Source organism: Bos taurus, chromosome 1 (genome assembly GCF_002263795.3).
Source record: "Bos taurus isolate L1 Dominette 01449 registration number 42190680 breed Hereford chromosome 1, ARS-UCD2.0, whole genome shotgun sequence".
NCBI classification, from domain to species: Eukaryota; Metazoa; Chordata; class Mammalia; order Artiodactyla; family Bovidae; genus Bos; species Bos taurus.
Genome location: NC_037328.1, coordinates 86,956,249 through 86,981,199, shown reverse-complemented (window position 1 = coordinate 86,981,199; position 24,951 = coordinate 86,956,249).

Below are 24,951 nucleotides of genomic sequence, written 5' to 3'. Positions count from 1 at the left end.
TTTCACTTTTCACTTTCATGCATTGGAGAAGGAAATGGCAACCCACTCCAGTGTTCTTGCCTGGAGAATCCCAGGGACGGGGGAGCCTGGTGGGCTGCCGTCTATGGGGTTGCACAGAGTCAGACACGACTGAAGTGACTTAACAGTAGCAGCAGCAGCAGAAGTGGTGAGATCCCAAGATTTAGATTTAGGGGAACTAGAACCTTGCAGTTTTTAAGCCTAAGCAGTGTGGATTTCACATTTTACCATTGCTGCATAAATTCAGATGTGTGGTGTAATAGGTGAGCTTCTAACATCTAGAATCAAATGTCAAAATGCTCTTAGTTACATAGTATCTAGTTTATAAAAATCCTGAGTTAGGAGTAGGAAATATAGTATACATTGATTGGCAGAGTGTTTGAGTTGGAAAAGTCCTTGGATATCACTGAGTCCATTGTTCTTCACCCCTTTGGGCCTTGAAACTTTTGAAAATTTCATGAAGGCTATGTCAACAAAATTTTTCAGACCGTATCAGGGCATTCCTATACCCACCATATATCCACGAACATACCTCCTAATCTAGTCCAATCCCACCATTTCATGAATCTTGACACCAAGTCCAGATTTGTTCCTCCACAAATGTTTATTGATCACCATCCATGTGCCAACTATTTTGCTAATTGCAGGGAATATCAGGATAAATAATTTCTACTTTCTTTTCTCAGGAAATCTGGAGCTGGAATGAACTGCCTAAGGTGATAAAGAGAAGTGGCAATGTGGGGTCTTTAAATTTCAAATCCAATCTCTGAGGAAAACAAGGCTGGTAATCAGAAGAGTTCTAGTAAATAGTATTTTACTAGATATAGTAAAATGTTGGTAGAAAACTAGCAAAGACATTTAAGTCTGCATATATGGGAGAATGTCTGTGGGGAGCATGGAAACATCAAAAGCAAACTCCTCAACTTGGGAGATGCTTTAAAACTGACTTATGGTGGTGGTGTTGTTCAGTCACTCAGTTTTGTCCAGCTCATTGTGACCCCATGGACTATAGCACTCCAGGCTTCTCTGTCCTTCACATCTCCTGGAGTTTGCTCAAAATCATGTCCAATGTTGGTGATGCAATCCAACCATTTCATCCTCTTGCCCCCTTCTCTTCCTGCCCTCCATGTTTTCTCAATCACTGTCTTTTCCAAAGAGGGCTTTTCACATCAGGTAATGTTTGCCTTACTCAGTAAAGTTGCTAGAAATCACTTATTTGTACACTTAAAATACATAAATTTTATAATATGTAAACTATAACTCATAAAGTTATTAAAATATATTTTGTGAATTCTGACATGTAAAAAGCTTGGAAATTTCCACTCCAATTCTCACAAGAAAAACACTGAACAAGTTGGAAAAACAATGACATTTTTTAGATTCATCAAATAATTGAAATTATAGAGCAAACTGTCTTCCCAAAATCCAGAGAACTGGTGAATACAGAGAACCAGAGCTGAGATCAATTTACCTGAAACAGAAGCCACTGAAGCCTTAAATGGGTAAGAACATACACATGGTAATTTTGTTGAATTTCTGGTGACTGGGTCTGGACTAGCTTGAGAGTTAAAAACTCCTAAGAGCCTGATCTTAGATTGCCACACTTTCATCAACTATATCTCTAGGACTCTCACCAGGTTCTTGTCTAAAAGTGAGAGCAAAACTCCCTTCTCCCTTAAGAGCAGGAGGAAGGGAAATGTAACCATTTTGAAATATGCTCAGAATGCCTACATTACAAAATCTGCCCTTTAAGGGAAATTATGTAACCAGAGTCTTATGTGACCTAAAGGAGGGGCAACTAGCCAGATCCAGCATCCTCTAACCTTCCTATCACAAGTAAAAGTGCTCAGCTGCTTCAGACTCTGTGACTCCACAGACTGTAGCCCACCAGGCTCCTCTGTCCATGGGATTTTCCAGGCAAGAATACCTATGGTTGATTCTTGTTGATGTTTGACAGAAAACAACAAAATTCTGTAAAGCAATTATCCTTCAATTAAAAAATAAATTAATTAAAAAAGAAGCACCTAAAAATGACAGAAAAACCACTTCCTCAATGAATCTAAACCTGAAGAAAAACAAAACTGAATAAACATGCTGAAAATAGCAAATGTGAAGACAGGGGAAAAAATTAGAGAAAAAGATAAAAATAATTCTAGAGAATAAATTTTCTAGAATTCTATTGTTACAAAGTTTGCAACCAGGCAAATAGTAATGCATGGAATTAAAAGCCACCATTTTTTTTCTGTTGGAGAAGAAGGAAAGAATAATGAGGTGTTAGTAATACTGTACTTTTAACCCATTTATGTTCACTTTGTGATAATTTATTGACACACCAATCATGATTTGTACACTTTTTGTCGTGTTTTGTTTCCATAAAAAAGTGAACATAAAATACTGTTATTTCATGAATACATTTTAAATGAGGATATTAATGTTAATATTTTCTGTTCTGTGCATTTCCTGTTTTTTCCCCCCTGAGAGTTTTTGTTCTTATGCTTTGATCAGTTCAGTTCAGTTCAGTCGCTCAGCCGTGTCTGACTCTTTGCGACCCCATGAATCACAGCATGCTAGGCCTCCCTGTCCATCACCAACACCCAGAGTTCACTCAGACTCACGTCCATCGAGTCAGTGATGCCATCCAGCCATCTCATCCTCTGTTGTCCCCTTCTCCTCCTGCCCCCAATCCCTCCCAGCATCAGAGTCTTTTCCAATGACTCAACTCTTCGCATGAGGTGGCCAAAACACTGGAGTTTCAGCTTCAGCATCATTCCTTCCAAAGAAATCCCAGGGCTGATCTCCTTCAGAATGGACTGGTTGGATCTCCTTGCAGTCCAAGGGACTCTCAAGAGTCTTCTCCAACACGACAGTTCAGAAGCATCAATTCTTCGGCGCTCAGCTTTCTTTACAGTCCAACTCTCACATCCATACATGACCACTGGAAAAACCATAGCCTTGACTAGACGAAACTTTGTTGGCAAAGTAATGTCTCTGCTTTTGAATATGCTATCTAGGTTGGTCATAACTTTCCTTCCAAGGAGTAAACGTCTTTTAATTTCATGGCTGCAGTCACCATCTGCAGTGATTTTGGAGCCCCCCAAAATAAAGTCTGACACTGTTTCCACTGTTTTCCCATCTATTTCCCATGAAGTGATGGGACCAGATGCCATGATCTTCGTTTTCTGCATGTTGAGCTTTAAGCCAACTTTTTCACTCTCCTCTGTCACTTTCATCAAGAGGCTTTTTAGTTCCTCATCACTTTCTGCCATAAGGGTGGTGTCATCTGCATATCTGAGGTTATTGATATTTCTCCCAGCAATCTTGATTCCAGCTTGTGTTTCTTCCACCCCAGCGTTTCTTATGATGTACTCTGCATATAAGTTAAAGAAGCAGGGTGACAATATACAGCCTCGACGAACTCATTTTCCTATTTGGAACCAGTCTGTTGTTCCATGTCCAGTTCTAACTGTTGCTTCCTGACCTGCATACAGATTTCTCAAGAGGCAGATCAGGTGGTCTGGTATTCCCATCTCTTTCAGAATTTTCCACAGTTTATTGTGATCCATACAGTCAAAGGCTTTGGCATAGTCAATAAAGCAGAAATAGACGTTTTTCTGGAACTCTCTCGCTTTTTCCATGATCCAGCAGATGTTGGCAATTTGATCTCTTGTTCCTCTGCCTTTTCTAAAACCAGCTTGAACATCAGGCAGTTCACGGTTCGTGTATTGCTGAAGCCTGGCTTGGAGAATTTTGAGCATTACTTTACTAGCATGTGAGATGACTGCAATTGTGTGGCAGTTTGAGCATTCTTTGGCATTGCCTTTCTCTGGGATTGGAATGAAAACTGACCTTTTCCAGTCCTGTGGCCACTGTTGAGTTTTCCAAATTTGCTGGCATATTGAGTGCAGCACTTTCACAGCATCATCTTTCAGGATTTGAAATAGCTCAACTGGAATTCCATCAGCTCCACTAGCTTTGTTCGTAGTGATGCTTTCCAAGGTCCAGGATGTCTGGCTCTAGGTCAGTGATCACACCATCGTCATTATCTGGGTCATGAAGATCTTTTTTGTACAGTTCTTCTGTGTATTCTTGCCACCTCTTCTTGATATCTTCTGCTTCTGTTAGGTCCATACCATTTCTGTCCTTTATCGAGCCCATCTTTGCATGAAATGTTCCCTTGGTATCTCTAATTTTCTTGAAGAGATATCTAGTCTTTCCCATTCTGTTGTTTTCCTCTATTTCTTTGCATTGATCACTGAGGAAGGCTTTCTTATCTCTTCTTCTATTCTTTGGAACTCTGCATTCAGGTGCTTATATCAAGTGCTTATATTCAGATGTTTTGATCAAGTCATCTTGAAATGTCTGGCATCTCTTGGTTGTTCACGTGCATTCCAGACTATGGCAACAAAAAGTGCGGTTAAAAAAAAAAAGAAAAAAGAATACTGGAGTTGCCATGCCCTCCTCCAGGGAATCTTCCCCATCAAGAGATGGAACCCTCTGTCTCCTGCATCTCTGGCAGATTCTTTACTGGTGAGTCACAATGGAAGCCAATCACAATAAGGGGAAAAGGAAAAAAAACAAACAACTAAGAAAATTAAGATGCACTACTGAAGCCCAGGGACTTAGAAACACCAAAAAAAAATTAGATTTTAGTATAAGATTATAGAAAAGTGTCTCCAATATACGTTACCATCACGTCAGTAGGATTCTGGTATAATATCAGTGGATTACAACTGAGAAAACTATAAGACAGAGATGCAATTTATTTATTTATTTATTTTTATTATTTTTAAATTAATTAATTAATTAATTTTACTTTACAGTATTGTATTGGTTTTGCCATACATTGACTTGAACCTGCCATGAGTGTACATGTGTTCCCCATCCTGAACCCCCCACCCATCTCCCTCCCCATCCCATCCCTCTGGGTCATCTCAGAGTACCAGCCCTGAGCATCCTGTATCATGCCTCAAACCTGGACTGGTGATTCACTTCACATATGATATTTTACATGTTTCAGTGCCATTCTCCCATATCATCCCACACTCTCCCTCTCCCACAGAGTCCAAAAGACTGTTCAATACATCTGTGTCTCTTTTGCTGTCTCGCATATGGGGTTATCATTACCTTCTTTCCAAATTCAATATATATACGTTGGTATACTGTATTGGTGTTTTTCTTTCTGGCTTACTTCACTTTGTATAATAGACTCCAGTTTCATCCACCTCATTAGAACTGATTCAAATGTTTTCTTTTTAATGGCTGAATAATACTCCATTGTGTATATGTACCACAGCTTTCTTATCCATTCATCTGCTGATGGACATCTAGGTTGCTTCCATGTCCTGGCTATTATAAACAGTGCTGTGATGAACACTGGGGTACACGTGTCTCTTTCAATTCTGGTTTCCTCAGTGTGTATGCCCAGCAGTGGGATTGCTGGGTCGTATGGCAGTTCTATTTCCAGTTTTTTAAGGAATCTCTACACTGTTCTCCATAATGACTGTACTAGTTTGCATTCCCACCAACAGTGTAAGAGGGTTCCCTTTTCTCCACATGTTTGTAGACTTCTTTTGGATAGCAGCCATTCTGACTGGCGTGAGATGGTACCTCATTGTGGTTTTGATTTGCATTTCTCTGATAATGAGTGACGTTGAGCATCTTTTCATGTGTTTGTTAGCCATCTGTATGTCTTCTTTGGAGAAATGCCTATTTAGTTCTTTGTTTCACTTTGTGATTGGGGCATTTATTTTTCTGGAATTGAGCTGCAGGAGTTGCTTGTATATTTTTGAGATTAATTCTTTGTCCACTGCTTCATTTGCTATTATTTTCTCCCATTCTGAAGGCTGTCTTTTCACCTTGCTTACAGTTTCATTTGTTGTGCAGAAGCTTTTAATTTTAATTAGGTCCCATTTGTTTATTTTTGCTTTTATTTCCAATCTTCTGGGAGGTGGGTCATAGAGGATCCTGCTGTGACTTATGTTGGAGAGTGTTTTGCCTATGTTCTCCTCTAGGAGTTTAATAGTTTCTGGTCTTATGTTTAGATTTCTAATCCATTTTGAGTTTATTTTTGTGTATGGTGTTAGAAAGTGTTCTAGTTTCATTCTTTTACAAGTGGTTGATCAGTTTTCCCAGCACCACTTGTAAAAGAGATTGTCTTTAATCCATTGTATATTCTTGCCTCCTTCATCAAAGATAAGGTGTCCATAGGTGTGTGGATTTATCTCTGGGCTTTCTATTTTGTTCCATTGATCTATATTTCTGTCTTTGTGCCAGTACCATACTGTCTTGATGACTGTGGCTTTGTAGGAGAGCCTGAAGTCAGGCAGGTTGATTCCTCCAGTTCCATTCTTCTTTCTCAAGATTGCTTTGGCTATTCAAGGTTTTTTGTATTTCCATACAAATTGTGAAATTATTTGTTGTAGCTCTGTGAAAAATACTGTTGGTAGCTTGATAGGAATTACATTGAATCTATAGATTGCTTTGGGTGGTATACTCATTTTCACTATATTTGATTCTTCTGATCCATGAACATGGTATATTTCTCCTTCTATTTGTGTCCTTTTTGATTTCTTTCCCCAGTGTTTTATAGTTTTCTATATATAGGTCTTTTGTTTATTTAGGTAGATACATTCCTAAGTATTTTATTCTTTTTGTTGCAATGGTGAATGGAATTTTTTCCTTAATTTCTCTTTCTGTTTTCTCATTGTTAGTGTATAGGAATGCAAGGATTTCTGTGTGCTAATTTTATATCTTGCAACTTTACTATATTCACTGATTAGCTCTAATAATTTTCTGGTGGAGTCTTTAGGGTTTTCTATGTAGAGGATCATGTCATCTGAAAACAGTGAGAGTTTTACTTATTTTTTTCCAATCTGTATTCCTTTTATTTCTTTTTCTGCTCTGATTGTTGTGGTTAAAACTTCCAAAACTATGTTGAATAGTAGTGGTGAGAGTTGACACCCTTGTCTTGTTCAGAGATGTATTTAAAAAGAGTTTTAAGTCTTAGTTAAGCACAAGGACAAATGGGCATTTTTAAAAAAAAATACACACACACATGAAAACTAGAGGAAACTGAAGCCTCTGGCACATACAGCTACAGCAAACATTAAACACAGCCTACCTGCTAGGCAGATTAATATAAACCTCACACCCAAAGCCTAATCACGTCTGTTCCTATTAGTTAATACATCATGTCAGGCTTTCACCAAAAAATTACTGGGCATACTAAAAGACAAAGAAAAGCATATTCTGAAGAGATAAAGAAAACATCAGAACCAGACTCATATATGGCATAGGTTTTGGAATTATTAGGTAGAGAATTTAGAATAACTATGAATAATATCAGAGAAGGCAATGGCACCCCACTCCAGTACTCTTGCCTGGAAAATCCCACGGATGGAGGAGCCTGGTAGGCTGCAATCCATGAGGTCGCTAAGAGTCGGACACGACTGAGTGACTTCACTTTCACTTTTCACTTTCATGCATTGGAGAAGGAAATGGCAACCCACTCCAATATTCTTGCCTGGAGAATCACAGGGATGAGGGAGCCTGGTGGGCTGCCGTCTATGGGGTCGCACAGAGTCGGACACAACTGAAGCGACTTAGCAGCAGCAGCAGCATGAATAATATATTAAAGACTAATGAAAAAAGTAGATGGTATGTATGAAAAGATAAATAAGTAGAGGAATGAAAATTGTAAGAAAAAAGTCAAAGGCAAATACTAGAAAACAAAAACGCTGGATAGAATGAAGAAAGGCTTTAATGGGCTCATTACGAGACTGAACACTTCAAGGAAAAACTGATGATTTTAAAGAAGGTCAGTAGAAATTTCCCCAACTGAAATGTAGAGAAAAAAAAATAATTTAAAAAATAGGAAACAAAATATGCAAGAACCGTGGGACACTTAAGAAGGTGGTTAATAAATGTTATGGAAAGAGATGAAGGGACAGATTTGTTTGAAGTGATAATGGCTGTGAATTTTTCAAAATTAATGACAGAGGCCAAACTACAGATATAGGAAGCTCAGTTCAGTGCAGTTCAGACTCAAAATTCAGAAAACTAAGATCATGGCATCTGGTCCCATCACTTCATGGTAAACAGGTGGGGAAACAGTGACAGACTTTATTTTTTGGGGCTCCAAAGTCACTGCAGATGGTGACTGCAGCCATGAAATTAAAAGACGCTTACTCCTTGGAAGAAAATTTATGACCAACCTAGTCAGCATATTCAAAAGCAGAGACATTACTTTGCCAACAAAGGTCCGTCTAGTCAAAGCTATGGTTTTTCCAGTGGTCATGTATCGATGGGAGAGTTGACTATAAAGAAAGCTGAGCACTGAAGAATTGATGCTTTTGAATGGTGGTGTTGGAGAAGACTCTTGAGAGTCCCTTGACTGCAATGAGATCCAACTGGTCCATCCTAAAGGAAATCGTCCTGAATATTGATTGGAAGGACTGATGCTGAAGCTGAAACTACAATATTTTGGCCACCTGATGCGAAGAACTGACTCACCTGAAAAAATGGTGATGTTGGGAAAGATCGAAGGCGGGAGGAGAAGGGATTGACAGAGGATGAAAGGGCTGGATGACATCACTGACTCAATGGACATAAGTTGAGTTAGTGCCGGGAGTTGGCAATGGACAGGTAGGCCTGGCATGCTGTAGTCCATGGAGTTGCAAAGAGTCGGACATGGCTGAGTGACTGAACTGAACGAAAACTGAACTGATGAGACCAGATGCTATGATCTTCCTTTTCTGAATGTTGAGTTTTTGATAGGAAGCTCATAGAATACCAAACAAGATAAGTATCAAAAAATAACTGCATCTAGACATATCATTTTCAAACTTTGGAAAACCAGAAATAAAGAAAAATCTTGAAAGAAGCCAGAGTAAATTAACATTTTACCTAAAAGGAAAAAAAAATAAGGATGACATCAGATGTGTAGTCAGGAACCATGAAAATAAGACGGGAGAGGAGTGAAATATTTTAAGGATTTAAAGAAAAACTATCAGTATTAAAAAAGTCTGTGTCCAATGGCTTCATCATTCAAAGGTAAAGGAGAAATGAAGGCTTCTCAGATGAATAAAAAAGTGACAGAATTCACCGGTACACTTACCCTGTAAGAATTACTAAAAGTTCTTCAGAGAGAAAAAAAATAATATAGGGTGAAACTCAGATATATATATAACAAAAGGAAGATCATCAGAGAAGAAATAAAGGAAAAGGAAAATAATTTATTTTTGAATTTTTTTTGAGGTGTAATTGACAGACAACCTTCTAATCCTTAATTGATCTAATAGATTACAGTTTATTCAGAGAAGTAATAGCAATTATGTTTTGGGTAATTATAGCATATATATGGAGAAGGCAATGGCACCCTACTCCAGTACTCTTGCCTGGAAAATCCCATGGATGGGGGAACCTGGTAGGCTGCAGTCAATGGGGTCGCTGAGAGTCGGATACGACTGAGCGACTTCACTTTCAATTTTCACTTTGATGCATTGGAGAAGGAAATGGCAACCCACTCCAGTGTTCTTGCCTGGAGAATCCCAGGGACGGGGGAGCCTGGTGGGCTGCCGTCTCTGGGGTCGCACGGAGTTGGACACGACTGAAGCGACTTAGCAGCAGCATATATATAGGGGAAATTAATGACAGCAATATTATAAGGTATAATATTGGTATAAGGTATAATACCTTATAATATTATAAGGTATAGGTGGGAAGAATTGGGAATACCCTGTATTAAGTTACCTGCACTACCTGTGAAGTAGTAATGTGTTACTTGAAAGTAGAATTAAATTATTTATAAACATATTTTGAAAACTGTAATGCAATTTCTAAAAAATTTTAAACAAGTATAATTGATATGCTACAAGAGGAGAGAAAATAGAATAATATAAAATGTTCGATTAAAATCACAGAGGGCAGTAAAAGGGGGAGATAAGAAGCAAAGAAGAGAGGAAAGAAAAGAGCTACAGACATGATAGATACTAATATAATTATATCAATAATTGACTAAAATGTGAATAGCACAAATGCATCAATTAAAAGACAAAGATTGTTTTAAAAAATACCAACATTTAAAAAAATTACCAGGTATATGTTGTCTACAAGAAGTCCACTTTTAGATATGAGCATACAGATAGATTAAAAGAATAGAGAAAAAGATACCATATTAATACCAATCAAATGAAAGCTGGATAAGTAATTTTAGACAATGTAAACTTCAGAAAAACATATATTTATCAGATAAAGGGGGATATTATATAATGATGAAGGGGTTGAAACTGTAAGAAGAAATCCCAATGCTTAATGTGCATCACTTAAAAATACAGACTCAAACTACATGAAGCAAAACCAATAGAATGTAAGGAGAAGCAAGTAAATTCACCATTGTAGTCAAAGACTTCAACACCACTCTTCCAGTAGCTGACAAATCCTACAGGCAGAAGAACAGTAAGAATATAGTTCAAATGAACAGTATCATCAATCAACATTTATAGAGGAATTCATACAATAGAAGACTACATACTGTTCTTGAACTCACAGGAAACATTCATCAAGATAAACTACATTCTGGACCATAAAACACATCTTTACAAATTTAAAGGACAGAAATCATACAAAGTATGCTCTCAGAACACAATGGAAATAAACTAGAAATCAATAACAGAAAGATAGCTGGAAAACCCAAAGTAATTGGAGATTAAACAATATAATTACAAATAACAAGTGGATGAAATAAAAAGTCGCAAGGGAAATTTAAAATATATTTAAAACTAAATATCAAAATTGTGGGAGAAAGCAAAAGCAGTGCTTACAGGGAAACTTATGGCACTGAATGAATATATTAAAAGAAGAAAGATTTAAAATGAAAATCTAAATTTCCACTTTAGGAAACTAGAGTAAGTTTAAGCAAAAGCAAGTACAAGAAAAGAAATAAAGATTAAAAAAATCAATGAAGTTGAAAAACAGAAATCAAAGAAACCAAATCTGCTTCTCTGAAAATATCGACAAAATTGATAAATCTTAGCCAATCTAACCAAGAAAAAAGAAGTGAAGCAAAAGTCACTCAGTTGCGTCTGACTCTTTGTGACCCAGTGGATACAGTCCATGGAATTCTCTAGGCCAGAATACTGGAGTCGGTTGCCATGCCCTCCTCCAGGGAATCTTCCCAACCCAGGGATCAAATCCAGGTCTCCCACATTGCAGGTGATTCTTTACCAGCTGAGTCACCAGGGAAGCCCAAGAATACTAGAATGGATTGAGTTCAGTTCAGTTCAGTCGCTCAGTCATGTCTGACTCTTTGAGACTCCATGGACTGCAGCATGCCAGGCCTCCCTGTCCATCACCGACTCCTAGAGCCTACTTAAACTCATGTCCATTGAATTGGTGATGGCATCCAACCATCTCTTCCCCTGTCATCCGCTTCTCTCCCACCTTCAATCTTTCCCTCATCAGGGTCTTTTCCAATGAGTCAGTTCTTCCCATCAGGTGGCCAAAGTATTGTAGTTTCAGCTTCAGCATCAGTCCTTCCAATCAATATTCAGGACGATTTCCTTTAGGATGGACTGGTTGGATCTCCTTGCTGTCCAAGGGACTCTCAAGAATCTTCTCCAGCACCACAGTTTAAAAGCATCAATTCTTCAGCACTCAGCTTTCTTTATACTTCAACTCTCACATCCATACATGACCACTGGAAAAACCATAGCTTTGACTAGATGGAGCTTTGTTGGCAAAGTAATGTCTCTGCTTTTTAATATGTTGTCTGGGTTGGTCATAACTTTTCTTCCAAGGAGTTAGCGTCTTTTATTTATGCCTACAGTCACCATCTTTAGTGACTTTGGAGCCCCCTAAAATAAAGTCTGTCACTGTTTCTATTGTTTCCCCACCTATTTGCTATGAAATGATGGGACCAGATTCCATGATCTTCATTTTCTGAATGTTGAGTTTTAAGCCAACTTTTTCACTCTCCTCTTTCACTTTCATCAAGAAGCTCTTTAGTTCTTCACTTTGTGCCATAAGGGTGGTGTCATCTGCATATCTTAGTGGGTAGGCTATCCCTTCTCCAGCGGATCTTCCCAACCCAGGAATCGAGCTCGGTCTCCTACATTGCAGGAGGGAAAAATAGAGAAGACACAAATAGGAATATAAAAAGATATTCAACATCATATGCCATCAGGGAATTGCAAACTGAAACAATAATGGTGTATCACCTCTAATTCCAAAACAGTGACAACAGCAAATGCTGGTAAGGACATGGAGCATTGGACATTCCCATTCATTGCTGAAGGGAATGCAAAGTGGTACAGCACTTGGGAAAACAGTGTGGCAGTTTCTGACAAAGCTAAATAAAGGCTGACTACATGGTCCAGCAATTTCACCAGTAGGTTCTTACCCAAAGGAATTGAAAACTTAGGTCCACACAAAACCCTGCAAATCAATACTTACAGCAGTTTTGTCATAATTGCCCCAAACCTAAGATAACCAAATGTCTTTCAGTAAATGAACACAGAGGTATAGCCATACAATGGATTATTTAGTGATAAAAAGAAATGAGCTATGAAGTCCCCAAAAGAAATACAGGAACTTTAAATGAATATTACTAAGTGAAAGAAGCCAGTCTGAAAAGGCTACATCTACATGTTTCCAACTGTATCACATTTTGGAAAAGGCAAAACTATATAGACAGTAAAAACATCAGTGGTTTCCAGGGATTTGGGGGAGGGAAGAAGGATGATTAGTTCAAGCACAGGGGAATTTTAAGGCAGTCAAACTATTCTGTATGATACTATAAAGTTGGGTACAGGATGTTATATGTTTTTTAAAACCCATAGAACTGTACTGTGAGTTAAGCTGGATGCAAAATATGGGCTTTATCTAATAATAACGCATTGATATTAGTTCATTAGTTGTAACAAATGTACAACACTAAAGTAAGATGTTGATAATAGGGGAAACTATGTGGAGGAGTTGGGAGTACACAGTGAGGCTGCTCGACCTCTTCAAATACCACAATTTAAAGATCCAAATAAATACTATTCTTTTGGAGAATTACCTCAAGGGGCAGTGTTCTTGATAGTTTTAACATCTGTAGGATGACTCCCTTGAAGTCTTCCTTCAGAGCTCATTTACAAGTTGCATCACAGGCTTTTGTTGTTCTGCCTCACAAGTCCTCAGCTCACCTCTGGTTAGAGCTGCAGCTGCAGTGGACAGCTGCATGAGGGCTTAACAGGCACATGGTTGGCATCACACTTGAAATTTGAGAACTTTTCCTGCCTTTTCTAAACCTGCAGGAGTCCCATTCAGTCTCTTGGGAGGATAATCCAGAAATACAGAACACTGAACAACTTTGGCTGCGTTCAACTATTGGAAGTTGGAGGATAAATACCCCAGCTTCCTGTCCTTTGACTGGAAAATTCTTGGAAGTATTCTCTACATGTTTCACAATCCCAGTGTAATTGAGATCCCAATGCTCCCAACAGTGACCTTGAAAAACACTCTTACACTGACTTTTTCTCTTCCCTGTTTTATTTTTAGCGCCCCCTCTTTCCTGACTCTTGAGAGCATTGCCTAAATAAACTACTTGGACTCTGCTTCTTGTCTCTGGCTCTGCTTGCAGAAGCAAGAAAAATAAAACACATATTGTATGCATAATGAATCCAGGAAACAGAATAACTCTGGCCATGTTTTAAAAGATGTCTTAGTGAAACAAATCTGCAAATGTGTTAGAGAAAAGCTTCTTGAGAGCACTGTTAAACTATACTTTAACTAGTGTTTAAGAACAGAGAACTATAAACATCTGAAAGGAGATAATGACTTACAACTACCAACATTAGAAAAATCATCCTTTCCCTCTCACAGAACTATCGAGATCTTAATAATTGTGACCAATGGACCATATATGAACTTACTCCATATACTTCATAGCCTTTTCTTTCCCCAAGGTTTCACTGAAGAGATCTGGAGGATATTTGTCATATCTTGAGATTTGATCAGGCATTAAAGACAGAGCGTGGTATCTAAGGAATTAAAGAGTGAAGTGTGATATGGATATGGCAAGAACAGCTTCAATCTGGGCAAGAAATTTTGCAGGCAACCAAATTGCAACTAGCAGGTGTGAAGATGGATAACAGAATATCTACCTGTGGTGGTTTAAAAATATTCTCCAGATATCCCTCAACACTCCTCCTACCAAAATGGGAGGCTAGTTCTCTTCCATTTGACTATGGGCTGGACTTGGTGACTCACCGCTAACTACAGGTTATGGTGGATATGTGCTTGTGTGACACCTGAGAGCAGCTCACAGACTGGTATGGGGGCCCACTCTGTGTTCTCCCTCTTTCTCTAGAATCTGAACAAAAGTTTCTTGCTCTGAGGGAAGCCAGCTGCCATGTAATGAAGGCACTCAAGCCAGCACTAGAGAGAGACTCATGTGACAATGAACTGAGTCTCCTTTCTAATAAACACGTGAGTGAGCCATCTTGGAAGGAGACCCTCCAGCCCCCATCAAACCTTTGGACAGGAGCTCTGATCAGAATCTTGACTTTAAACTTCATAAGCAACTCTGAGCTAAACCAACAGCTAATCTACAAGCAATTCTGATTTTCTTGCCTTAGGAGATAAAGTTCAAACTCCTAGAAAGGCACATCGGGGCCTTCATGATCGGTTCTTTATTCCCTCACCTCCTGGTTTTCTTCCTCAGGTACTCTCTTTCTAGTCATACTAATCTGCTTTCCATTCTATTACCATACTATTTTCCTTTGTGACTAGCATATGCTCTGTTCTCTTCTGTAGGCCTCTAATCATCTTGCTTCAGCTGACTCCATTTGGAAAACTCTTGCTTATTATTTACGCCTCAGCTCAAATGCTATCCTCTCTGTGAACATTTTTTTTTCTGATTTCTTCAGGAAATTTTAAGGGATCTTTCTTCATGCTTTCAGAGATCCTTGTGTGCACTTCTCTTACTATATTCAATGAGAGCTAAATATCCATGCCCTTTCCTTTCCACTCATTAGTGCACGGACTGATGTGTATTTTCTTTTCTTCTTTAAAAACAAACAACAATTTGAGTACCTTTTAGAGTATAAAGTAAATAAAGGTGTTCCATTACTGAATTTGGTAACTGAATGAACTACTATAGTATTAGGGAATTCTTGGCATTCAAATAACAAATATAAGAAAGTAGTAAATCTAACTTAATTCTTTACTATGAGTTCATATTCAGCAAGCATGTATGAGCACTGCATAATGCTTTGTGTTGCTCTCTGCATTAGATTATTAAATCTTCGCAGTAATCTGTGGGAAGGCATAGGTTTTATTATTCCCACTTAGCTTACAGTTTAGATAGAACCAGAACTCAAACCCAAATTTCATATCTCTGATCTGAGAATTCTCCCTCCATATTCCCACAGCCTTACTTTAGTAATAATAACAACCATATCAGAGAAAATTCTTTAAGGGTTTATAAGAATGAATTGAGGCCAAGTCCTACCACATTCCAGAAGAATATTTTTCAGTTTTTTTTTTAAATAAACATTTCAATGAATACTTCATGCAAAGCAGAGTTAAAAAATACTCATGTCCTGACCAAACATTTTTCTCCTTTCATGTGGGAATCTTGAACTATAAATTCAAGAGACATTGAAAAAAAAACAACCCAGCAAAACACTTTATGACAACCATATTAGTGAGCCAGTAACTCAAAGAAAGGTAATTATTAGGATGATCAGAAAGTATTCTCAGCCCTAATGAAAGATTTTGCTTGGGGAAGCTCTTGGTGGTAGTTATTCACACGAATTATTTCTCATGAGCCCATGGCAGATTGACTAGACCAATTTTCAATTAAACTGCAGTACTTTCTGAGTGGTAGGAAAATGAAAGACATTTTTAAAAGAGAGCAGTTTCCTATCTACTAAATAACTACCTGCAATGACATAAAGTTTAATAGTAGTTCTGGCATTGTACATCAAAAAAGTAAATTGCAGTGTACGAAGTTAACAAATTCTCAGTGCGGATGCTGCCAGCTTTTTCTTTCCTAGCAGCACCAAGCAGTGGCAGATCATGAAAAAAACACTACTTCAGCTGTTGATTGTATATGCAATTGCAGACACATCTAAAATAAGGTTAGTCACCTGCTGACCTAAAACAGATGACCAATTCTTTTTTTCTAGCAAAAAATGCAAATTGGGGTCTGCAACCACTGTGAGCCACAAGCAAGTCCCTGCACAGTAGAGTGAGGAGAACCCTTTTAAAGAGGGGGAAAGGAAGCTGGGAGGGCTGCTGTAAACATCTCCTTCACTGGAGGAATTGAGAGCTCAAACTATAGTGGCTTTTCATTGGCCGAACTGTGACAATCTCTCATTGGCTGAGCTTTTGGCAGGCAAGAAGTAGAAGTCTTTCTTCTTCATGTTCAGCTCTGGTATTGTGTAGGATATGAGAGCTCCCCCTTCTGACTCCCTGACTTTAATTAAAGTTTCTGTTTATTTTCACATAGCTTAGCAAGAATTATGAGTGAGGTCTCTGTTTTGGTTTTCTGTACATTTATGTGTATTAGCATGTTATGGTAGACATTAATGTGTAATTTCATAACAGAATAATAGCCAAGTCCTCTGTGAATATAACTGATAACCATAGTAGGTGTTTTCAGAGCTTATTTTGTGTGCACACCTTGAATGGAAAGTAATATATTACAATAATGTATTGATACAATTATTTTAAAAAATTTCTGATTAGATTTTCTTGAGGGCAGAGATTGTGCTTTTTTGTTTTCTTAATGTTTGAGTGAATGAATGAAATAACAGACTATTTTTGTAACAGGCATAACATTTTTAATCAAGTAAAGGAAAAGAAATGCAAAAAGGCAAAATGGTTGTCTGAGGAGGCCTTGCGAACAGCTGTGAAAAGAAGAGAACCAAAAGGCAAAGGAAAAACAGAAAGATATACCCATTTGAATGCAGAGTTCCAAAGAACAGCAAGGAGAGATAAGAAAGCCTTAGAGATCAATGCAAAGAAATAGAGGAAAACAATAGAATGGGAAAGACTAGATATCTCTTCAAGAAAATCAGAGATACCAAGGGAACTTTTCATGCAGAGATGGGCACAATAAAGGACAGAAAGGGTATGGACCTAACAGAAGCAGAAGATATTAAGAAGAGGTGGCAAGAATACATAGAACTATACAAAAAGGATCTTAATGACACAGATAATGATGATGGTGTGATCACTCACCTAGAGCCAGACATCCTGGAATGTGAAGTCAAGTGGGCCTTAGGAAGCATCACTATGAACAAAGCTAGTGGAAGTGATGGAATTCCAGTTGAGCTATTTCAAATCCTGAAAGATGATGCTGTGAAAGTGCTGCACTCAATATGCCAGCAAACTTGGAAAACTCAGCAGTGGCCACAGGACTGGAAAGGGTCAGTTTTCATTCCAATCCCAAAGAAAGGCAATGCCAAAGGATGCTCAAACTACAGCACAATTGCACTCATCTCACATGCTAGCAAAGTAATGCTCAAAATTCTCCAAGTGAGGCTTCAACAGTACGTGAACTGTGAACTTCCAGATGTTCAAGGTGTATTTAGAAAAGGCAGAGGAACCAGGGATCCAATTGCCAACATCCGCTGGATCATGGAAAAAGCGAGAGAGTTCCAGAAAAACATCTATTTCTGTCTTATTGACTATGCCAAAGCCTTTGACTGTGGGGATCACAGTCAAACTGTGGAAAATTTTTAAAAAGATAGAAATACCAGACCACCTGACCTGTCTCCTGAGAAATCTGTATGCTTGTCAGGAAGCAACAGTTAGAACTGGACATAGAACAACAACCCAGTTCCAAACAGGAAAAGGAGTACGTCAAGGCTGTATATTGTCACCCTGCTTATTTACCTTATATGCAGAGTACATCATGAGAAATGCCAGGCTGGATGAAGCACAAGCTGGAATCAAGATTGCCGGGAGAAATATCAATAACCTCAGATAGGCAGATGACACCACCTTTATGGCAGAAAGTGAAGAAGAACTAAAGAGCCTCCTGATGAAAGTGACAGAGGAGAGTGAAAAAGTTGGCTTAAAACTCAAAATTCAGAAAATGAAAATCATGGCATCTGGTCCCATCACTTCATGGGAAATAGATGGGGAAACAGTGAAAACAATGGCTGACTTTATTTTTTTGGGCTCCAAAATCACTGCAGATGGTGACTCTAGCCATAAAATTAAAAGACTCTTGCTCCTTGGAAGAAAAGTTATGACCAACCTAGACAGCATATTAAAAAGCAGAGACACTATTTTTCCAACAAATGCCCATCTAGTTAAGGCTATGGTTTTTCCAGTAGTCATGTATGGATGTGAGAGTTGGACTATAAAGAAAGCTGAGCACCAAAGAATCGGTGCTTTTGAACTGTGATGTTGTAGAAGACTCTTGAGAGTCCCTTGGACTGCAAGGAGAGCCAACCAGTCCATCCTAAAGGAAATTAGTCCTGAATATTCATTGGAAGGACTGATACTGAAGCTGAAACTCCAATACTTTGGCCCCCTGATGCTAAGAACTGACTCATTGAAAAAGACTGTGATGAGGGAATGATTGAAGGCAGAAGGAGAAGGGGACGACAGAGGATGAGAAGGTTGGATGGCATCACTGACTCAATGGACATGAGTTTGAGTTAGCTCTGGGAGTTAGTGATGGACAGGGAGGCCTGGTGTGCTGTGTTCCATGGGGTCACAAAGAGTCAGACACAACTGAGGACTGAACTGAACTGAAGTGAACTGATGGTAAATATTTGTTTTTGCCTCCCTTGCATCCCTTCTCTCTTCTGCTAATGTCACATTTGTTATCCTACAAAACACCAGCGCTTCTCTACTCACAGTTCACACAATTTTGGGCATGGGATGCTGTGGGGTAGAAAGATAACTTTAATTCCCCATTCTCAGAGCTGGCAGAACTATTTTCCTTTCTTTTTCCCAGTGATTCATGGATAGGCATATAAACAAAGTTTGTTCAGTTACACTGAATCTTGGAAGTTTCCCTGGACACACTGGAAAACTGGCATCTGTTAAAAATTGAGCACCCATTCCAGCTCTATCATGAACTTCTCATTTGTACGTGCCAATAAGTTTCCAATTACTTGACCAGTTTGAATTGAGTTTGTGTCTTTGATTTCATCTCTTCTGTTTCCTTCAAGGGTTTGTAAATCCATCTCTTCTGGTTCCTTCAAGTGTTTGTAAATCCCTCAGATTAGACCTAGTAGGTTCCTATGATGCTGAAAAGGGCTTCCCTGGTAGCTCATTTGGTAAAGAATCTGCCTGCAATGCAGGAGACCCCGGTTCAATTCCTGGGTGGGGAAGATTCACTGCGAAGGGATAGGCTACCCACTCCAGTGTTCTTGGGTTTCCCTTGTGGCTCACCTAGTAAAGAATCTGCCTGCAATTGAGGGAGACCTGGGTTTGATCCCTGGGTTGTGAAGATCCCCTGGAGAAGGGAAAGGCTACCCACTCCAGTATTCTGGCCTGGAGAATTCCATGGACTGTATAGTCCATGGGGTCGCAAAGAGTTGAACAAGACTGAGTAACTTTTACTTCACTTTTGTGATGCTGGAATAGCCAGTGGGGTTACTTATTAAGTTTGGCCATATTTTCTCCAGCAGTTTGCCAAATACACTGAAAAGCAAACAAGTGAATAAGTAGGTAAGTAGGTAGACAGACAGATAGACAATGTGCAAAAAGTTCTGAAGCATGGACTCTAAAGAGTAATCATTTAAGTATATGCTCCTGTATCTATCATTTCACATGGACCTCTTAGAGATTTCATATCTCTGATCTGAGTCTCCGAAATCTTCTTATGCTCAATATGACACTGAAATACTAAATCAATCTCTTGAACTACCTCACAGGGTTAAATTACATGTGACTCAGGTTTTTCTAGGTCAACAAGCCAAGTTACATAGTACTCTGTTGACTGGAGAATGGAAGGCTCACACTTGCCAGGATTTATTTCAACTGCACTTTAGACTACAGCTTTGACAAATCAGCCATTTTTGGTGCTAAGCTGCCTCATATATAAAGGGGTAATATTTATTTGTTACATGTATAGCAAGGAAAAGAAGGCAGAATAAGATATTTTTTTGGCCCTAAATCTCCAGTGGTGGTTTCATTTCTATTATTTTATTAAGGGGCATGAACAATGAACAAAATACTGAAGATGTGGTGAAAAGTCTCAAGGCTATGTCTCAAAATTAACTATATATTATAGGATACAATTACAACTAGTGGCATTATGTTTCACTATTTAAAGGGAGTGACTGAGGATATATAAAGTACTGAGGGAAGGGAATATCAGTCAGTTTGAAATGTGACAAAGGATTTGGGGTCAATCTTGGCTGAAGAAGTAATCAATAGAAGAGGCATAAGAAAAAACTAGAATATACCATCATTGGTCAGTATTAGTTTAGAAAACACATAATTTTAAGACTTTGAGCCAAAAAGACAGGGTTGAAATATACTCACAACAGGGTTTGACTCTCATCCTTCTTCTAGTAACAGTCTAGCTATGGAAATTGGGAAAAAAGTAAAATCTTGTTTTCTGTAAAGTTAAAAATAAATTGTTCATCATGTAGTCATTTGTTAGAATAATTAATATGATGATCATCAGAATTAACAATAACTTTGTGTGTTGTATGTGCTCAGTCACTTCAGTCGCGTTTGACTCTTTGCAACCCCATGGACTGTAGCCCACTAGGCTCCTCTGTCCAAGGGATTTTCCTGCCAAGAATACTGGAGTGGGTTGTGATGCCCTCCTTCAGGGGATCGAACTCGCATCTCCTGTGTCTCCTGCATTGCAGGAGGATTGTTTACTGCTGAGCCACCAGGAAAGCCCAAAACAGTAACTTTATTTAGTAACAAATATGATCCAAGCACTTTGCTAAGTGCGTGAATATAGCATATCCATTTAGTTCTAAAGACAACTTGATGCAATAGCATTACTGTTATTCACTTTTTGCAAACAGGGAAAACGGGGTGGGGTAGGCGCATGTAGCATAGAGAGACTATGCACCTTGCCTAAGTCCTTCAGTTAGTAAGTGACAAAACAGGCTTCTCATCAAAGCAGTCTACACCAGAATCTTAAAAAGTGTCTCTGCTTTCTTCCCAGAGCAGAGAGTAACAACTAAATAAATCAGAGTTGAAACTCAATCACGCAAATGCTCAAACTAGGGAAGATAAATGAAGATTATTCAAATGGGAATAAAATGTAGTAGATAGGTGACTTGTCCCTGGCTCCATTATAGTAAATGTAGTGCTGATCCAAGATGTTGTCCCTCTGCTTCCTGCTCTAGATCCAATTCCAGATTCACTTTTCCCCCTTTATTTGGCTTTTCTGCTTGATTTTTTGAAATGGTAGCTCTTTCAATGCTTGCTTTTTCAGTTTGAAGCAGAATGAGGAATGAATGTACAGAGCATTATTTCTTTAAAATTGTTCAAGTGTCTGAAACTTGCTTACAAAAGGCATCATGTTGAATCATCAGTTTACTGGGATTTTCTCTGCATCTAGCAAAAGTGCCTGGACATTGGATAATGACTCCATACTTGAATGGACTGTGATTTATCCCATGCCTTTCCTGTTGCACAGACATACAAATGATGCCTTACATCTGTAGTTTCAGGAAAAGCCTCTTGATTTCCTGAAGGCTTTAAAGTAATGAAAAGAAGCTTGACAAGGGAAGAAGTAGCTTTATCAGATAGAAAACACATTATTTACCAGGTAGCAATACTTCAAATAACATCATTAAGCATATAAATAGACAGATTGGTGGAATAGAACACAAAGTCCAGAAATAGATAAATAATTTGGTAGATTGTAAAGGGGCTCAAAATCCATGGGGTAAACATGAACTACTCAGTGAATACTTTCAGAGGAAACAGGAAGCCGTATAAGACAAAATGGAAATAATACCTTCAGTCTCATTAGATCAATAGATCAAATATTTAAATATAAAGCTTTAAATGTTTAAAACTGAGAGAATAAAAAAATTCAAGATTGCAGAAGCTCTGTATAGCTATGAGATAAAGCTCAAAAGCCATAAAGGAAAGGTTTAATAAATTCACCTCCATATATATATTTTTACAAAGATGACCATATACAAACACAAATGACAAATAATGGAGCAGAGAGATATTTGAAAATTACCTTAGAGGGCTAGTTTTCCTGAAATATAAAGCATTTCTAAAAATTGATAAGGAAAATACTATTACATCAATTGAAAAAAAGGACAAAGATATGAATTGATAGTTGCAGAAAAGGGAAAAAACAGTAATCACATCACGAAAAACACTGGACTGGATGAAACACAAGCTGGAATCAAGACTGCTGGGAGAAATATCAATAACTTCATATGCAGATGACACCACCCTAATGGCAGAAAGCGAAGAACTAAAGAGCCTTTTGATGAAAGTGAAAGTGGAGAGTGAAAAAGTTGGCTTAAAAATCAACATCCAGAAAACTAAGATCATGGCATCTGGTCCCATCACTTTATGGCAAATGGGGAAACAGTGGAAACAATGAGAGACTTTATTTTCTTGGGCTCCAAAATCACTGCAGATGGTGACTCTAGCCATGAAATTAAAAGATGCTTGCTCCTTGGAAGAAAAGTTATGACCAACCTAGACAGCATATTAAAAAGCAGAGACATTACTTTGTCAACAAAGGTCCATCTAGTCAAAGCTATGGATTTTCCAGTAGTCATGTATGGATGTGAGAATTGGACTATAAAAAAAGCTGAGCACCAAAGAATTGATGCTTTTGAACTGTGGCTTTGTAGAAGACTCTTGAGAATCCCTTGGACTGCAAGGAAATCCAACCAATCCATCCTAAAGGAAATCAGTCCTGAATATTCATTGGAAGGACTGATACCGAAGCTGTAAATCCAATACTTTGGCCCCCTGATATGAAGAACTGACTCATTTGAAAAGACCCTGATACTGGGAAAGATTGAAGGCAGGAGGAGAAGGGGATGACAGAGGATGAGATGGTTGGATGGTATCACCGACTCAATGGACATGAGTTTGAGTAAACTCTGGGAGCTGGTGAAGGACAGGGAGGCCTGGCATGCTGCAGTCCATGGGTTTGCAAAGACTGAGTGACTGCACATGACTGAGTGACTGATCTGAACTGAATCATATCCAAATGCTACCATTATTTATAATAAAAGAATTTCATTATTACACTGATATCAATTGTTTTCACCTGGCAAAGAGCAAACATTTGTTAATACATTGTCATGATGAGAATGTGGGAAAACAGATACTCTCACACAGTGATACTGGAAGTGTACACTGTCCTTATGGAGGAAGATTTAGTAATACTCATCAAGATTAAAAAAGATATAATGTTTGATCTAGCAATTCCACTTCTCAGAATTTAACCTACACAAAGGGGAATTGTCATCTATTTATGTACTGATAAGAAGTGACCTATAGCACATATTGTTAAGTGAGAAAAAAGCAAGGTGCAAAATAGGATATAAGGATATGCTTTTGAGCATAACATATATTTGGACCAGAATCTGGGGAAACAAACTGAATGACTGGAAGATACCGTTGGTAAGGAGATTTTTCACTATTTACCATTTTTATACTTTATATTTTTAACCATATGAAAATATTGCCTTTTTGATAAATATTTATTGTATAGATTTATTTTATTATATTTAATTTATTAAATATATTTTCAAATATAAATATTAATATCCCATATCAGTTCAGTTCAGTCGCTCAGTCGTGTCCAACTCTTTGTGACCCCATGAATCACAGCACGCCAGGCCTCCCTGTCTATCACCAACTCCCGGATAGATGAAAACGTTTAAACATAGATTTTTGTGGTAGTTGACAACTAATGAAGCTTGTAAAGGTAAGAGTTGAAGTAACAATTATAGAATAAATTTTTTTTCAGCAGGGTTATTTTATGAGCACAGATCCCCAGCTTTTCCTCTTAAATTCCTATTTAGAAAGCTTTTTAAAAATGTATGCAAGTGAGGAACTGTTTTAGCAGCCTTGGCAATCAGGGCCAAGTATCATCTATTGAATACTTATTCGACATTTGGAGAAATACGTATCAGGTAAAATGCTGATTTGATGAAGGGAAAAAAGTAGGAGATCCATGGTGCTATTCTAGGTAACTAAGTAAATCAATCCTAAAGGAAGTCTACCTTGAATATCCATTGGAAGGACTGATGCTAAAGCTGAAGTTCCAAAACATTGGCCACCTGATGCAATGAGTTGACTCATTGGAAAAGACCCTGATGCTGGGAAAGAATGAGGACAGGAGGAGAAGATGGTGACAGAGGATTAGATGGCTGGATGGCATCACCAACTCAGTGGACATGAGTTTAAGCAAACTCTTGGAGATAGTGAAGGACAGGGAAGACTGGCATGCTGCAGTGCATGGGGTTGCAAAGAGTCAGACATGACTGAGTGACTGAACAACAAACAAGTATATCACTCCCATAATATAGCTAAATGAGAGACAAAGGTTTTCTGATCTGTATCTGGATAGCAAGCATAGTCTGAGGGACTCTCTGGACTTTTTCTCAGCTCCCTCTAATATTCACAGATTGGCTGTAGGAGTAACATACTGACCACCTGGAAAGTGGATCCAGATAGAAATGATCACTTAAAAGAGATCCTGTATGTGGGGCCTCTCCTTAGAAATTCTGTCCATGTTATATTTAACAGATAGGAAGCTCCCAGTAAAGGTCATGTCTTTGGTTTCTTTTGTTGTCTAAACTGGTCTGATGTCAATATTTCCATATTTAAAATTTTATGCTATTGATGTGAAACTAAAGGCCTAATTTAGGAATTAAATTTAACACCTATTTGACTATAAAAGCAAACACACAGAGAACTTTATTGTGGAACAGTAAATAAGGAAAATCATAAGACTTCAAG